Genomic DNA, 18857 nt, shown 5'->3' on the forward strand with positions numbered 1-18857 from the left:
CAGCCTCCGCCGGAGATTGTGTGGCTCCTCCTTTTGGTATTTCTCCTTCCATTGGTCCAGTACAATGCCTGTCATGTATGGAGTTACACATCATGTAGGTCTATTTCACCAGGAGATCATAGTCGTCAGTCAGACTTATTTTTAAATAATGCATGAACACACTTATTATTCCCTTTGCCGAGTTTGGCATCTGGAAGAAATAAAGGACATAGGCTATCTGGTAGTCCTCGCTCTAGTAGGCTAAATATAGACATATTTATACTGGATAAATGAACACGGTCATGGCTACTATCCTGTTTCAGCATTATCTAAGAGCTTTCCACAACCTGAAGAAACCTGTGCAAAGTGTGTTAATGGTGCAGGTTTTGATTGATTGAATAGCCTACTTTATTAGCAGTTTGCCCCAAAAAAAGCACAGGAAAGTGGGTGTTCAAAACAAGGTCAGCTAAGAGGATTTAAAACCAAAGAAAGACTATGGCTTGTTTCCATTGTGGTCCTTTGTACTCAATTCATAGACATTTAATGACAGACAGATACACTACCATGCAAAACATCATAAAAACAGTTTGAAAACAGAACAGGTCAAGGGAATTAATAGCAAGCCTTGTTAATAAGTAGCTAATAACGTTTATTTTGGGAACATACAATTAATATCATACTGAATATAAAATAGTCATGTGTTGCAAATGACTATTAACACAGACTTGCAGATACAGGAGACACTGGTGAGGTAAACCAGCAGGGTCCAAAGATAATGTATCTAAGTCTCTGTTGTTGGAGTGTGATTGACAGTGGAATATTCACAGGTTCCCTCTGATGAGATATTGACAGAACCCTCATTGGCAGGAGATGGAATGTTGTGGAAACTGATGGTGGCGTAGTGTGGATCTGAAGGAGTTGTAGGAAAGCTGACCAAGGAATAAATGGGGGGAGGTGCAGTTCCCGAGTCTGACAGCTGGGGGCGCTCCTGTACCTCCTCATAGTCATGGTCTGTCTGGGTACCCTGGGGAGGAGAAGGAAGATATGATAGGATCTTGGTTATAGCAGAGTTGTAACAAACAAACAAACAAACAAACAAACACACGCACGCACGCACGCACGCACGCACGCACGCACGCACGCACGCACACACACACACACACACACACACACACACACACACACACACACACACACACACACACACACACACACACACACACACACACACACAGTGTAACAAAACTCATACATTTTTACTTAACATGCACATACCCCTGTGTTGTTTCCAGTATTTAATGTCTGACCGATTGATACTTGAGCTCCTGTAGGAGAACACAATATGACGAGAATTATTATTATTACAAGTAAGACGCGCGAACGCAGCTCGAAAATATTGTGTATTTACGGACTCTGTGTGTGTGTGTGTGTGTGTGTGTGTGTGTGTGTGTGTGTGATTGATTGATTGATTGATTGATGTACTTTATTTAGTAAGACATGAGAACAACAGTACATGGAAGTACAAATTCACAATACAAGGTCTACTAAACTGGAAGACTCATAAAAGCACTGAGCTTGTTTCAAATGAGTTCCCCATGCACACAAATCATGATACATATAAGAGACAGACAGATAGGTGTGTGTGTGTGTGTGTGTGTGTGTGTGTGTGTGTGTGTGTGTGTGTGTGTGTGTGTGTGTGTGTGTGTGTGTGTGTGTGTGTGTGTGTGTGTGTGTGTGTGTGTGTGTGTGTGTGTGTGTGTGTTTTGACTGTAGCTGCACTCTGGCGCCCTCTGTCGGCCGCACCCAGGCAGTGCACTGCACACAGACAGACATACAGATACACACACACAAGCCGAGCAGACTTTCATAATAAGCTCCACTTGGGCGGAGGCGCCTCCTTCCGCGTTCGCAATCAGTATTGCTGCATTTGTATATCGCTTAAAACTGTCAACAAATTGATACTGCCTGGGTTATAACTGTAATCTATCTGCTGCCATGAAGTTTGATTGAATATAAGAGTATGAAAGTTGGATTGTGCAACAAAACAGAGTGCTAAATAATGTGATGGTAAAGGCTAACACAGCGAGCACATCCAAGGTCAACCTCACAAGTAGAGCAATATCATCATGAGTTATGCAAAAGTCTTTTCTTGTAAGTGATGAAGAAAGAGGAACTAATAACAAGAAGCACTGTGGTAAATATGGATCTCTTTCTGTGTGTGCGTGTGTGTGTGTGTGTGTGTGTGTGTTTCTTTGTGTGCTTTTGAGCATGTAAATGTATTGTGAATTGTAAACATAGCTTTTCTTCTCTTACCTTGTGCCTTGTTTACTTTATGTTTGTATATTATGAGTGCAGTGAGAACGAGCAACACAGCCAGGCTCACAAACACAGCAGCCAAATATGTAGAGGTGTCTGCAGCAAAGAAACAACAAAAGGGTTCAAAATAACTGTAAAAATGGCCCATGACACTCAGTCAGGGTTTTAATTTGTTGTTGGTATTCTCGCCCAACACATGTATAGGGGAGAACGGGGTAAGATTAACCACTTTTTACTTATGTTGACCTCTAGGCAAGGAAAAATGAGATGGAAGTAAAATCTAAACATCTACTAAAACTTCAAGATGTTTTCTATCAATTGAAATCATGAGTGTGCATCTATGACAAATGGTTGTAAAAATATGGGTTCTAAAAAAAAAGTGGTAATGTGGTTCAACTTGCCCCAGGTAAGGGGTAAGTTGATCCTAGTCAAGGGGTAAATTTACCCATATGATATTTTGCATTTTGAAGTTTTGAACTTGAACAAATAATGTATTCACGTATCAACAATAATTTAATTAACACATTTCCCTTTTGCAAATAGTCTTATTTATTGTCGTAATGGTATTTAAACAATATAAAACCAATTAAATAATGTTTGTTATTCAGAACCTTTTAATATTTGCAAGTGTTAATACAATATTGAAAACTTACTCTTAAATGAGTGTATTCCTCCAAATGAAAGGTCATACAGCATCATTTGAGAAGCAAAGACACAATAAAAAAATATGAATAGTGATTAACATTAGGTCAATTTACCCCAAGGCATTTGGTTCATCTTGCCCCATGGCCACCATTTTGACCTAACCTGGCTAAATTAATGCTTCAGGCTTTTCTTTATCTAAATGATTCACATGGTTTTATACATTGGAATATCACCAACATGCATGATATATAAGTTTCAACCTGGGTACATTTGCTTTAAAATAAAAAACATTATACCAGAAAAGTAAAAAATTAACTTTGACCAGCAAAAAACACTTTTTTTGTGTAGAAATATGCTCATCACTTTGCCCATGTGTCTCTCAACTTCACAGCCAGGTGGAAATGATGGGTGTGTCCTGATTTTAAGGTCACATGACAACTCATGTGTATAGTTTTAAAGATACAGGGGGTGGTTCAACTTACCCAGAGGTTCATCTTACCCCGTTCTCCCCTATGTACATATAATCTCTCAAGACAGATTCTGTCAATCTGTCAGCACCACAGCTGTAAAACTTGTTGTTGTTCGTAGGAATAAACACCCGGGAGGAAGTGGACTAAGAAAGGGGAGGAGCCAAACTGAGTTCCTGTTTCTACACAAAAAAAGGAGGTGGTGCCCCCAGAGCTAAAAACAAAGGTGGGAAAAAATGATCTTGTATTCCTTTTTTTTTTTTTTACCGAATGGGTTCCCAGATTGATGCACACACATGACATGACATGTCACTCACTGTAGACGGTGTAATCACCACTTTGGGATTTAGATGTAATGGATGGGGATGGAGATGTTGAGGATTCAACTGCAGTGGAGATGGAGGCAGTAGGTGAAGAAGGTGCTGCTGCTGATGAGGTTGAAGTAGATGCTGATGTTGGGTCTGGTGGTGAGGCTGGTTTTGGAACTTCTGCAGTTTTAGATGTACTGGGTTTCCTCACTTCATAGAGGCAAAAACAAGTGTTTATATCACACAGGCACACCACAGATATATAAAGTCAATCTCTTCTCTTCATACTAGGTCAATTTCATATATCTATTCTAACACTCAGCTACGGCCATGTGTCAGCAGTTCTTCAGTGTCACGGCTGTGCCTCCCTCTCCTTCCTATATCCCCTCCTGTGCTTCCCTTAGTTCCCTACCTGTCCTCATCAATGTTATCTGTGTAACCTGGATTGATTTCCCATTAACCTGTGACCTATAGACCAATTATCTGTTTACTAACATTGAGACTGGATGCACAGGTGATTGTTTCACGCAATCAATTCCCAACCTGTTGTTTCGGGGTGGGCTGGTTTCAGCACACCTTGTGTGTTGGCTAGTGAGGCGCGTCCTAGCGAGACCTGATAGAATGGGTTTCATCGCGCGCATACTGGTTGCACGCATACTGGTTCTTATCAGTGTGACGTCGTCTGTTAAGGGGTCTATGTTAGCCTGGTGGTGTGTAAGCAATATAAGCTCTGTCCTCAGTCAGTTGTACAGTAACCTGATTTTCCTGCATTTGGTTATTAACTTGAAAACCTCACATTTGAGTCCTCAAAGTTCTGATTGTTTCAGCCATACGTTTTTGTTTTTCGCTGTAATTATTGATTGAGGGATATTGTACATTTCTTTACCTGACGTCAGTATTATTAGAGTTGTATCAAGTTAGTATACTTTAAATATTGTGTAAGTATACATGTGATACAACATTGTCATGCTATATATCATAATCATATAAATGTACAAAAAATGTCTGGGGTTTAAATAATTACATTTATTTTGTGCATGTTTGTACTCACCCACAGAGAGGTGGTATTCGGTGTAGTATATTCTACCGGAGCTGCACCAGTAGATACCAGAGTCATCTGAACTCAGGTTGCGGATGTGAACAGTGTAGTACTTTAGTCTGCCGTTGTCCCTCAGTGAAAACCTGCCTAGATTTGTAATTTGATTCAGTTGCGTTGTACTGATGATCTTTTCACAGGTGAAAGGGTTCTCCCCTTTACAAAGGGATTTCTCATATTCCAAATGGTTGTCTGGATAGTCACACTGGAACTGGGCCACCTCCCCAACATTCTTATCTAGCTCCTTAGGCTTAATGTCACTCCAGTCTGAAAATACACGTTTACACAAATAACTAGTTATCAAACTGTATGTTTGTATGCAAAATTGTGAGAAAAAATAGTTATTGTTTCCTGTAGGATATTGTGTTTCTCAAACAATCCACAATAATGGTGTAGCATACAGTATAGCATGAGTCAACTCAAATCTTATTGATACTTACTGGCAATAGACAAGTGTACCTCGGTTAATTGTGCAATATAGCTGCCTTTATCCATTTGTCTTTGCATAGCACACCAATATGTTCCCGCATCCTCCTGAGTCAGTTGGGAAATAGTCACCGTGTAGGTTCCTTTCTCATCATCTGACAGAGTATACTTCATTGTGTGTGTAAGCTTTGCGGATGATATCAAATGTTTACAGTGAAAGTTATCTGCTTTGCAGAAATATCCAACGTTTCCTTGTTCGCTACTTGGGTATTTGCACTCAATGGTGAGGGAACTTCCTATGTAAGCAGTCTTCCTAATTGATGTCGGACACAAGTACCCTGCCAGGAAGTTTACAAGGAACACAAGTTGACTTTGTGAAATAACGGGACAAGAAACAAATATTATTTGCAATTACATAACTATTTATTTCCAGATTTCTGTTATACCTGAAGATGTTCATGAGACCATTTCAATCAAACATTTTAATTGCGTGCAGGAGATTTGTACATAAGGGACTTATTATTTATGATTAGAGTGTAATGAATGAGATGTGCCCTACCTGTCAGTAAGTTGATATTCAGTTCAATGTAATCGTTAGGCCTTCCAGGAATGTTCACTGCACACCAGTGTTTAGTCTTCTGATCTCCTTCATTTAATTTCCAGATAATCACTGAGAAGTAATTCTCCTCAGGGTTGTCATATAGAGAGAATCTCCCTCTCCTTTCCCAGGTGTGTTTCTTTGCCGATCTTATTTTGTCTTCACACCTTAGAGGCCACGACCCTGTGCACAGATATTTTTCCTTATTGTGGTGGGGTGTCTGGTATTCGCAATTAATGATGACAGTTTGATGTTTGCGTCCTGTCACAGAGAATGAACTCACACAGCCTGTCATAAAAAAGAGAAGACATTCAACAGAGATTTCCTCACTATTATCAATCCACATGCAATCTGTGTGCTTTGTATCGATAACAGCACCTTTTATGCAAGTATGATTTGACCAGAAAATACAAGCCAATTGTCAGTTACATAGGCTACTGTAACTGAGTGGCTGCTTTGTAGTTTAATCAATTTCCTATTATACTCAAGTTCATTATCAATCCATCTCATTATGCTCAAATCCAACAGTGTTGAAGCCATTTCAAGTAACTCCAACATTACTTGAGGTAGCCTACAAAGCAATTTACCTGGTATTAGGAGGAGGATGACTTTTAATAATTCTCTCATGTTGTTCGATGTATAACTGTTCCAATGATCCAAATGTGTTTCCTGTGAATGTGAAGATACAGTAAACTCCGAAACATGCAACAGCAGAGAAGCAAGTTCATCTCTCTCTCTCTCTCTCTCTCTCTCTCTCTCTCTCTCTCTCTCTCTCTCTCTCTCTCTCTCTCTTCTTCCTTTTCTCTTTGAAGTACATCCATCCGTGTCACTCTTCCTCATTATAGCTGCCACCTGCGCATGTAGGCAGAATACAATACAACTGCACCACAGTTCCTAGACAACAAGATCAACAATGCCTGTTATTCTTTATCCCTTTTGAATTAACCACTGTTAGTGAAGACCCAATCTAGGAAGCAAACACGTGCCTGTGGCATCATTTTCAAAAGGACTCCACAGCAAAGTCTGAGTTCTGAATACAAAACGGGGTCAGCACTCAGCAGCTTTTCAAATGTTTCCGTTTTAGGGTGTCAGAATGCCTGAATAGTGTGCATAGCTGCAGGTAGATAAAGGTATGTGTTTTCAGCTCTCTCTCTCTCTCTCTCTCTCTCTCTCTCTCATTGCAGTGACATTAATATCCTCCTTTACTCTTATTTTGATACTTACAGTAATTCATCCCCATAGGGGAAACTGAATGCACACTGTAGAATCTCCTGTAAATGTTTAAAGTGTAGGCAAATAGGTATAACATTTTGGTGTGAAAAATACCTTATTCATAGGTTTCCCATGACTGGAGTACAGTATGTATGTCTTGGTCTAAAATAACCCACCACAGCATAGCCAGATGCAGAGAAATAACTGCTTCCTCATTGTGCTTTTATGGTGTGATGCTTGCCTGCTTGCTCGAGATCCGTTTCTCTTCCTCTCCTGCACATTGCATTCTGACTTTCTTTCAGTGGTGGAAAGAGTGCTCAAATGTTTTACTTAAGTAAAAGTATCAATACTGCAATGTATAAGTACTCTGTTACAAGTAAAAGTCCGGAATTCAAAATTTACTTGAGTAAAAAATAAAAATACAAAAGTATTGGTATCAAAATGTACTTTAAGTACTAAAAGTAAAAGTAATAAATATTTGAAAATAGCAGATCTACAAGCTCACAACGCGTCGCACCGCGATGCGTTGTGAGCTCGTAGATCGGCTATTTTCAAATAGCCTAGGTATGAAATAGGGCTAAAGTGGTGAATGTATGTTTTATAATGTAATAATGTATATCTACAAAGTAACTAGTATCTAAAGCTGTCAAATTATTATAGTGGAGTAAAAGTACAATATTTGCCTCTGAGATGTAGTGGAGTATAAGTAAAACAATGTGACAGCAATGATCTTTTCTTCTACTTTAACTAAATGTTATGAAGGCGAGAGGAGAGTTGTTATTTATTGTATTAGTGACTGACTGACTGACTGACTGACTGACTAACTTACTGATTGACTGAGTGTGTGTGCGTGCGTTTTACATTATTTGTGTGTTTGTGTGTGTGGGTGTTTGTGTGTGGGTGTTTATCAGTGTCTGTAGACAAAAATTTGTCAAGTAGTCAGCGCTGTTATGACCCTAGGGTCATATTGTGTATTTTCCTATGTTTCCCCCTCGTGTGTGTGTGTGTGTGTGTGTGTGTGTGTGTGTGTGTGTGTGTGTGTGTGTGTGTGTGTGAGAGAGTGCGGTGAGGAGTGAGTGATTTGGGTACCAGCTGGTGTGAATGGTGGCTGAGTGTGATTGGCTAACTAATATGTAGATTCTCGCAGGTGATTGGCTCCTATCTTCTTGGGCGTCACTATAAAGCTTCCTGCTTCCAGAAGTTCAGATGTCTTTCTCCTAGCCAGCCTCCAAACACCAGTGTGCTGTATTTTGTTAATGTTTATGTGTTACAGATTTGTGTGTAGGGGTGAGGAATCTTTTATGTGTTTGCAGTTGTTTTGTAGATCCCACCCTGAGGTAATATGTATATATCGTGTCATGACTTTTATCTTAAATTAGTAAATAAATCCATATTGCTTGGGATTTTGAACATGTGTTGTCTGGCTGTTTGGGGACTGGGAAGGAGGGAGTCCATTTTGTGTTGCGACCATAGGCTCCCCTAGGCCGGGTCGTAACAGATTGGGGGCTTGTCTAAACTATCCTCCCCTGTGTTTGGTAAGTTCACAATTTTGTATTTCTGGTTGGCATTAGTGTTTTCTGTAGTGAAATAGATTGTTGACTTGGATTTTTCTTTTAATATGCAAGTGGCATTGAGTGTTAAAAGTAAGGGTGCTCATGATCTAGAAGCTGGGGGAGATTGGGTTTGTGGTATTTCCTCAAAACCGAGGAGGTGGGGGGGGGTGAAAAAGCTGAGGTGGAGCGCATTACCTGCCCTGCTTAGTGCCTGGTGCATCCACTCCCAAAATGGCCTCAATACACCAAGGGATGTGTGCTGACCGGCATGGTCAGGGAAATGGAGGTGGGAGATGGGGGCCTTGCATTTTAGAATGACAGCTTGAGGGCTGTATTGTCCCCCTAGTGTTGCTCTGCAGTCATGGCAGGTAACACAAAAACCCAGCATGATCCCCAGGAGGGCTTCAGTGTGAGCAAGCAAATTTTATAGTTAAGACAACTGTTATGAGTGTGCCAACCAGAAATATGGAGATTGTGAAATGATGTAATAGGTTTAGATTTTTTTGTGTGTAAATTAAGAACGTTCATAGTAGTTGTGTGTTTCTGGTTTTTTTTTGTAGAGATTCAGTGATTTCATGTGTTGGTTGTAGTTATTTTTTTGTGAAGTTGTGATTTTTGTTTTTTTGAGAAGATTCAGTAATTCTGTGGTGTTTGTTTAATGTTAATTCAGCTATAGGAAGAAGTCTCTGTGGAGACATTAGGAATGAGTGCAATTTGAATGAGGTCTCTTGCAGACATTAGGAGGGAAGGAGTCTCTGGAGACAGGAAACGGAGGTCTCAGTAGAGATAGCAGTAGGGAAGAGGGAGTCTCAGTGGAGATATGAAACGGAGGTCTCAGTAGAGATAGTAGTAGGGAAGAGGGAGTCTCAGTAGACAGGAAACGGAGGTCTCAGTAGAGATAGTAGTAGGGAAGAGGGAGTCTCAGTAGACAGGAAACGGAGGTCTCAGTAGAGATAGTAGTAGGGAAGAGGGAGTCTCAGTAGACAGGAAACGGAGGTCTCAGTAGAGATAGTAGTAGGGAAGAGGGAGTCTCAGTAGACAGGAAACGGAGGTCTCAGTAGAGATAGTAGTAGGGAAGAGGGAGTCTCAGTAGACAGGAAACGGAGGTCTCAGTAGAGATAGTAGTAGGGAAGAGGGAGTCTCAGTAGACAGGAAACGGAGGTCTCAGTAGAGATAGTAGTAGGGAAGAGGGAGTCTCAGTAGACAGGAAACGGAGGTCTCAGTAGAGATAGCAGTAGGGAAGAGGGAGTCTCAGTAGACAGGAAACGGAGGTCTCAGTAGAGATAGTAGTAGGGAAGAGGGAGTCTCAGTAGACAGGAAACGGAGGTCTCAGTAGAGATAGTAGTAGGGAAGAGGGAGTCTCAGTAGACAGGAAACGGAGGTCTCAGTAGAGATAGCAGTAGGGAAGAGGGAGTCTCTGGAGCTATGGGAAAGGGGTCTCGGTGAGACATTAGGAGAGATGGTCTTGGTGGGTAGATAGGAAGGAGTGAATTGAGCATGTTTTTTTTTAGTTATGTGAAAGTGGAATCAAACATTTTTTTGTGTTTTGTGATAAATGTTTGATCTTAGGGTGGAGGTGTTATGACCCTAGGGTCATATTGTGTATTTTCCTGTGTGGTGAGGAGTGAGTGATTTGGGTACCAGCTGGTGTGAATGGTGGCTGAGTGTGATTGGCTAACTAGTATGTAGATTCTCGCAGGTGATTGGCTCCTATCTTCTTGGGCGTCACTATAAAGCTTCCTGCTTCCAGAAGTTCAGATGTCTTTCTCCTAGCCAGCCTCCAAACACCAGTGTGCTGTATTTTGTTAATGTTTATGTGTTACAGATTTGTGTGTAGGGGTGAGGAATCTTTTATGTGTTTGCAGTTGTTTTGTAGATCCCACCCTGAGGTAATATGTATATATCGTGTCATGACTTTTATCTTAAATTAGTAAATAAATCCATATTGCTTGGGATTTTGAACATGTGTTGTCTGGCTGTTTGGGGACTGGGAAGGAGGGAGTCCATTTTGTGTTGCGACCATAGGCTCCCCTAGGCCGGGTCGTAACAAGCGCGCACGCACGCACGCACGCACGCACCACCAACAACAACAACACAGGAGTAGAAGTGGTACTGTTGGCGCTAACAGAGTAAACCCACCACAATGCATATTTGTTTTAAATTATACTGCTATCCTTAGACCCATTGCACTAAAAATGAAATAGCAAAGAAAATATTATCAGTGCCAGACTTGGGGAGGCGGGGTTCATATTGTATATTCACTTATAGTCAGGGGATATTAAAAAAGTCTTGGAATAAATTCCTTACCAAAAAAAATCTTCAGCTCCTTAAAGTTGGGGTACCCACCATAACCTTGGTTTAAAAAAAATCCCCCCAAAAAAATCCAAATTTAATTCTGTTTTAAGCATGTGAGGTGTCAAACTAGGGTGTTTTTATGATTCTGAATCCATTGCAATCATTTGTTTTGCACCAAAACCACTCCTTGGGCTAAAAACGGCCCAATCTCATGGGCTTTTTACACAAAAAGTATATATGGCCGTTTTTAGCCCAAGGAGTGGTTTTGGTGCAAAACAAATGATTGCAATGGATTCTGAATCATAAAAGCACCCTAGTTTGACCCCTCACATGCTACTTAAAACAGAATTAAATTTTGATGTTTTTCCCCACATAAAGGTTATGGTGGGTACCCCAACTTTAAGGAGCTGTCAAAAATTCTCCTAGGGAAACTGCATTTCAGTCTTTGTGAGATGTGTTACTAGACACTTTTACAAACACATTAGTGAAGATTTTTTTTGGTAAGGAATTTATTCCAAGATTGGAAAATATTCTGCTAATATCCCCTGACTATTAAGGATTAACACAATGTAAACGACAACAAAAGCGTTAAAGTGAACTAAAACAAAAGACGTGTGCAAAGTTGGCATTTGTGGAGATAGAGGAAAGGCCATGGTTAGGGTTAACTCAACGGGTTAGTGTTCAAACTCTGGGGAACAAAAACATGCACTCAGAAATGTTCATAGATTTTAGCTTTTTTAATTATTTATTGAGCATTTGAGAAAGTTTGGTCACAGAAAGACAGTATAAATATGCACCTTTTCTATAATGATAATTTATCTCACAGACGGACTGACGGACGGACACTCGGACGGACAGGGGCGGAGACAACGAAGTGCTAAGGAGCGCAGTAGACACAGCAATTTGTTTCAAAAGAGGAAAGCAACCAGAAGTTATGGCTGGATTGGAACACTTTCTTTGTACTGTGTGAGCTATGTGTTGTGCATTGTCTTATAATGCTGATGGTTGTTTGTTCTGTCACAGATCACCAAGTCAAATTCCTTCCCAAATGTATGCCTTATATTTGGAAAATGAAATGATTCTGTTTCTGTTTCTGAATGGTCATAATCTGGACTGAAAAAGGAGCCATCAAACACAGGGAAACATATTGATGTAAACTGTTCTAAGTGTGGAGGTAATGGCTATGTAGCAGTACTGTATACAACAGATTCTTCATCCAGTGTGACAGCACTGTGGTGTGCTGTGTTCTCAAAGGTGACAGTGGAGTACAAGAGGTCATCAGTCTCTTTGGTTGACGGCATAGAGACGCCATTGTCCAGTTTGACTTGAGACTCTGCAGGTGTGATGACGTTGGTGTAGATGCTGCTTGTATCTCTGTGCTGAATGGGTGGTGATGATGAGCCATAGATGGGGTTGATCCTGACTTCTGTATCTACGTTCTCATTCAAAGTTGAGGAGATGCCACTGATGTCACGTGCTACGTCTAGATGCTGATTGGCTGATGTGGTGTTGTCAGTGTCATGGCTCTTACCTGAATGGGAAGTCATGGTCAGAGAAAAGTCAAAAATAGGTATGGTAAAGACTGAAGTTAAACTTTAACATTTCAGCGAGTAGGCCTACTTATGTATCTAGAACCACATGTCTGATGTACTGTATAACTGCTGGTCCATTATTGTATCTATAGTACAATTACTGGTACATTTAGAACGACTGGTCTGATGGTGTATCTAGAACTAGACATGTCAAAATGTTTACATAATTGTCTGATCACAATTACACTATGTGAGCTGATTTTGCAGAATTGTTTCCATTCATCTGTATAAAACCAGCTGGATGAAATTAACAGAAATGTAATTTTTCCATTATTATTTCAACTTTATTACTGTAAGTGCTGCTATTAAAATGCAAACTATAAAAATACTAAAATTGCTAAAATACAGAAAAGTAATGGTCATAAGTTCATAAAGCATAATTCCTTATAATTTCATGATATAAATAAATGTTTTGGGTCATAATTGATTTCATGTAAGTTAAAAATGTAAAAACATAATGTGATTAAAAGTTCTGGGGCGGAACAAAGGTTCCCTGTCTGTCAGTAGCACACCGGACCATAACTGATTGATGCATTGATTGCATGTCATTACTGACAGGTGGTGCAAACAAACCTGTGGATTAAAGCTCTGTAAACGTGCAGTTTATGTGATATCGCGCTGCTAAAGTTATTAAAGACGTCTGAAACCAAGGACAGTCAGTCAAAAGGACATTGTAAGGACTTTAAGCAACTCAAGAACAAAGAACCTCTTTTCCACAACAAGCGGCCAACGAGGTATTCTATTTTAGATTTAGCCTACTTTGATGTTGCCGTTGTGTTTAACCTGCGCATTTCTACATGTCTTGTAGTGTTATGTATGTTGTTATTTACAGTGCGATGTATTGATTGTTTATTATTTTTGTGTGAACATAGTTCTGACTCACGGCATGACTGACTGAGGGATGAGGAGAATGCCTGAAGCATTAAATGCCCGTTTATAAAGAACCCCAAATACCTGTGTCTTGTTGTGAGAGGAGCTACAATTACGCTTTATTAACATCTTTCAAATGTTTTGAAAAACTTCCATACATTTTCAGCGATTTTCAAATATAGCAAAAATAGCTTTAGAGATCTGCACGCTCTAAATGCGCCGCATGGTAGATTGGCTGCTTTTGCTACTGTAGAACATTGTTTAAAGTATACAAAGGATATGGCCTGTTTAGGCCATAGAACATTGCTTATATTGATTATTGGTACCTGTCATTGTCAGTCATTTCTTTGTATATTTCAGTCAGGCTATGTATAAGTTATTTGTCATATCTGTCCCATGCTATTTTACTAAGCCTAAAAGGCAAACAGAAATGTAATTTGTATTTATACTGTACAGTATGTTCTAATGTTCTATGCCAAAAACACAATAAAATCATTGATCGCAACTAGCTGTATAATTAATCTGTCTGATGAGGAAGAACTACTGGTCCAATACTGACTGGTCCAATTGTTTATGTAGAACTACTGGTCCAATTACTGGCCTTCTATCGATTAGACTCATGTCTTACACATACTACTCTCACTTTTTACAAACATCCTCCATCCATATCTTACTGTAACTTGGATATGTTCATGTGAGTCTGTGTCATACCATTGGATGTCCTGGTTCCTCTGTTTTGTAGTCTGATGAATAATAATATAATGAGTGCAAGCAGTACCACAGCTACTCCGAGTCCTACACCGATATATATCAGTTGACCTGGGCAGGAGAGGACAAGGGCACACATGTCAGTTATAACGGGACATGGCTATCTTTCTGTCACTGTTGGTCTCATAATCTCTCTCTGTCTCTCTCTGTCTCTCTCTCTCTCTCATGCACTTTCACTTGTAATTGCACTCGCGAGCACACACACACACACACACACACACACACACACACAAATAGACACACTATTGCTTACTATGGGTTGAATCATTTGGATTTGCTTCCTTCCTTGTACCTTCACAAAAAATGGACGAGGAAGGTGAAATAAAGAATGAAAGAAACAAAGATAGAAAAATAGAAAGAAGAGAGAATTAAAGAGAATAAAAGAAAGAATGAATGAATGGCCAAGAGAGACATTGAATAAGCTGATCTGTGTTCACATGTTGTCTCATGCCATTACCAGGTCTTACCTACTGTTATAAAAGCATCATCAGTGATAGGAGTAGCACTCTGCTCCGTAGCTTTGTGGTGGTGTTGGTGTTGAGTCAGAGGGAAATGGTTGAGCAGCACATTATGAATAACTCATGGTCATAAGTTCAGTGAGTCATCTTGTTTCACCCAATATATGCATACTAATAATGTAGTTAGCGGGGCTAAAACACTTACAGTACTAAAAATACAATAAAATATAAATTTAATATCATAACTTAAACAGTGTGTCTGCTAAGAAATGTAAATGTTAGTAATATTGTTGTAAATAAACTCACCATTTAAAATGGTTAAATGTACTTTAGTAAACGTGTCAACAGCACCACGTCTGTCTATTCCACACCGGTATTGGCCTGAATCAGTCCTTGTCAGATAAGTAATTGTCACGACGAATGTGTTTCCTTTATCCTGAATGCGGTATCTCCCTTTTGAAGCATTTCTCTCTTTTTCTCCTTCATTAATGATTAGGACATCTTCATCTCTACATGGCTCCTTGCAGAAGTATTTGAAATGATAAAATGCATTGCTGTGAGAGCATTTGATTGTGACCTCGCTTCCCTCCTTCCCTTCCACTGTCACATCCACAGACTCAACGCTACATAACCCTGTCAACAGATAATGGACAATAGTCAGCAGGTATTTCTGTTAACAATCAGTAATTGAGAGTAACAAACAGGGAGGGGTAACGAGAGAGTGTTGGATGAGTGTGGACCACACTCATTACACCACACTGTGCAGTGTAATAAGTGTGGACCACCGCCACACTCATTACACCACACTGTGCAGTGTAATAAGTGTGGACCACCGCCACACTCATTACACCACACTGGGTGGTGTAATATACTGTACTTACCACCCAGAAGAACGACCATGGTAAGGTAAACCATCTCCATGTTGCTCATACCATCCACGCAAAACCCTTTTCTTACTGTTTCTTAGCCAGATGTTCCTTGTTTCTTGCATTCATTTACAAATGCAAAGTGAAGTTGTATTACTGTATGTTTCAGGTTCCTTACAATTGTCTTTCTGCGGTTCCCCTTTTTTCTCTCCGCCCAGCCTATTTCCTCTAAGTTGTGTGGTTAGCATTATTGCATTATGTTAGCCGTCACCTAATCTCTTAAAACAGATAATATACATTACATTGCAGTCATTTAGCAGATGCTTTTATCCAAAGCGACTTACAATAAGTGTGTGTGTGTGTGTGTGTGTGTGTGTGTGTGTGTGTGTGTGTGTGTGTGTGTGTGTGTGTGTGTGTGTGTGTGTGTGTGTGTGTGTATATATATATATGTATATATGTATATATATATATGTATATATGTATATATATATATATATATGTATATATATATATGTATATATTCTTTATTTGAGAAAAAAAAATGTTTTCTTCTTTTTTTTTTTTACAAATCTCTTTATACATTTTTTAAGCAGATACAAAAGACAGCATGTAAAAGGATCAAAGAAACAAAATAGGTCTGCAATTTTTGATACAAACAACATAGATAGTAAAATAAATGTAATAAAGACAAATATATACAAACAACAAAACAAAACAAGTAGTAACTAGAAAAGGTGCTCCTCGGAGCACAGGTCTCCGCCAGGTCAGGTAGGTTATTGTGGCCTCCTGGTGGCGCTATAATAGGCCAATGTGAAAAGGGTGACATTTGCTCCTCAACATAGTGTGAATGTGCGTGCAGTTTGACCGCAATCGGACGCTGCGTTCATGATTTGCGGCATTTTGTTCAAAACAAGCCACAACTGCAAACTTTAGATGTCAATCTTAGTCAATCAGGAATGGAATATGAAAAATCAAACACATCCGTCTTGATCACATGACTATAGAGATCATGTGTACCGATTTGCGTGAAATTTGGATAAAATCGGAAGGAGTAATATAAAAAAATGTGTTTTACATAAGTCCGCCTCCTGGTGGCGCTATAAAAGGCAGATGTGAAAAATGCAGGGCAAAGGTTTTTCCTTGACCTCTAGGGAGTGCGATTACAAAGTTTTACACAGATCGGTGCAGTTATAGGTAAAAACACGAATCGGCCTGTTATAGCGGCACCATCTTCCTCGGCATAGTGGAAATATGCGTGCAAAATTTCAAAGATATTGCATGCTGTGTTTATGATTTGAAGCATTTTGTTCAAAACGGAGCACTCCTACAAACTTTGGAAGCCATTTTTAGCCAATCAGGATGGAATATGAAAAATCTGAAAGACACGTTTCGTTTAATGACTATAGAGATACTGTGTACCGATTTGCGGGATTTTTGGACAAAATCTGTAGGAGTACTGTCAAAAAATATGTTTTGCACATGTCTCCGCCATGCCTTTCGGCCTGGCGGAGACAATAAACAGTATCAACCCAAGACAACAGAAAACAAAGAGATCAAATAAGACACAACTCACACACTCTCACATTTAACCCAGGACAAGGAGGGGGGGGGGGGGGTTTGACAACACTGGGGAGGAAGGGGGGGGGCTCTACCCAGAGTTAATTATTGAGTTCTTCTACTTCAACAATAAGGGTGCCAATATGGTCCAATAGAAGACAAAAATAAATACAATTAAATACAATCTAACAAGAAGAAGAAATTAATAATTATAATTAAATTACCTAAATTAATAATTATAATTCAATAAATAAAACACAAGTTGAAAAATATAGCTGCAAGCAGCGATAATACGGGGCCAGGAGAGAGAAATGATAATTCCTTTAACAGGTCAGTTCATGAAAGTCCTTGCGGTCTTGTTTCCAATGAGGGCCTGTGAGAAATTAGGGGTTAAGAGTCCTGCTCAGGGACAAATTTCATCGACACATTTACTGACCTGGCCTGGTCAACCAGAGCCTCTGGAGAGAGAGAGAGAGAGAGAGAGAGAGAGAGAGAGAGATACGGAATAGATTGAAGAGACAGACATGGAAACGGAATAGATTGAAGATAGAAACGGAATAGATTGAAGAGAGAGCCATGGAAACGGAATAGATTGAGTCATGTTTTTTGCAATTCAACTTAAATGAGTCTGCATCAAGTGAGGCTTGAACCGGCAACCTTGCGATCGTGAGGCACTTTTAGGTAGCTGCAACACTACCTATAGTGCTATAGCTTTGTCCAGGCTGATGTTGTTTGTTGAGGATGACAAACGCTTGCCTTCTGTCATGACCCCCTGTTTCACTAACACTAAGATCACTCGTTCACAAACCATTTACCAATGAAGAAATTGTACATCTCCTCAGAAGCAAAACTAGTGAAAGTAACCGATCTACAAGCTCACAAACCATTAAAAGTTGTCAGATTGTACATTGGCTATTTTCACAATGAAGTATGTTATACATTGAAAAAACATACTCTCATTGCTATCTGAAAAGTTGTGAGATTGTAGATCAGCTGCATGTAAAAGACACTCAATTAAGTATTTCATGTTATCTTTAACAATTGCAGATGTATTCATTGATAGTCATGTTGTGTGAAATACAACTTAGATGAAGTCTGCACCAAGTGAGGCTTGAACCAGCAACCTTGCGGTCGTGAGGCACTTTTAGGTAGCTGCAACACTACCTATAGTGCTATAGCTTTGTACATGCTGAAATTGTCTGTTGAGGATCACAGACTCTTGCCTTCTGTCATGACCCAAGCCCCTGTTTCACTAACACTAAGATCACTTGTTCACAAACCATTTACCAATGAAGGAATTGTACATCTCCTCAGAACCCAAACTAGTGAAAGTAGCCGATCTACAAGCTCACAAACCATGAAAAGTTGTCAGATTGTACATTGGCTATTTTCACAATGAAGTATGTTATACATTGAAAAAACATACTCTCATTGCTATCTGAAAAGTTGTGAGATTGTAGATCAGCTGTATGTAAAAAACACTCAATTAAGTATTTCATGTTAGCTTTAACAATTGCAGATGTATTCATTGATAGTCATGTTGTGTGAAATGCAACTTAGATGAAGTCTGCACCAAGTGAGGCTTGAACCTGTGACCTTGAGGTTGTGAGACATACACTTAAGCGGGAAGCTACTGGACCAACAGACAAACCTCTGAAAAAAGAGATCACAATGATCATACAGTTTCACGCAAATAGCTGAAAAATCCTGGGTTTAAGTGTTTTTCAAACTGCTCAAGATTGCGGACAATCTAAGGGCGGTGCTTACTGGTCAACGTGATAGATGTGTTCCTCATTAGTCAAGGCACATGTGTAAGCAGGTCTAATGGCTGTCGGCCAAACGAGGCATGAC

The 18857-nt window shown here is 39.7% G+C and overlaps 3 long non-coding RNA genes across 3 annotated transcripts; all 3 read right to left on the reverse strand.

The window, feature by feature from the left end:
- Positions 1-630: 630 nt before the first annotated feature.
- LOC311057732 lies at positions 631-3910 on the reverse strand. Its single transcript, XR_014602002.1, has 4 exons — positions 3725-3910; positions 2293-2391; positions 1255-1304; positions 631-1003 (listed from the first exon to the last, which is right to left on the reverse strand). It is a non-coding gene; the product is annotated as an uncharacterized lncRNA (long non-coding RNA).
- Positions 3911-5297: 1387 nt separating this feature from the next.
- Positions 5298-6496, reverse strand: LOC311064166. The gene is made up of 3 exons (XR_014602688.1): positions 6423-6496; positions 5797-6123; positions 5298-5575 (listed from the first exon to the last, which is right to left on the reverse strand). It is a non-coding gene; the product is annotated as an uncharacterized lncRNA (long non-coding RNA).
- A 5244-nt stretch (positions 6497-11740) lies between these two features.
- LOC311064079 lies at positions 11741-15602 on the reverse strand. Its single transcript, XR_014602671.1, has 4 exons — positions 15465-15602; positions 14379-15216; positions 14069-14176; positions 11741-12426 (listed from the first exon to the last, which is right to left on the reverse strand). It is a non-coding gene; the product is annotated as an uncharacterized lncRNA (long non-coding RNA).
- Positions 15603-18857: the final 3255 nt, after the last annotated feature.

The sequence above is a fragment of the Gymnoscopelus microlampas genome, assembly GCF_963454915.1.
Source record: "Gymnoscopelus microlampas genome assembly, chromosome: 2".
Taxonomy (NCBI): Eukaryota; Metazoa; Chordata; class Actinopteri; order Myctophiformes; family Myctophidae; genus Gymnoscopelus; species Gymnoscopelus microlampas.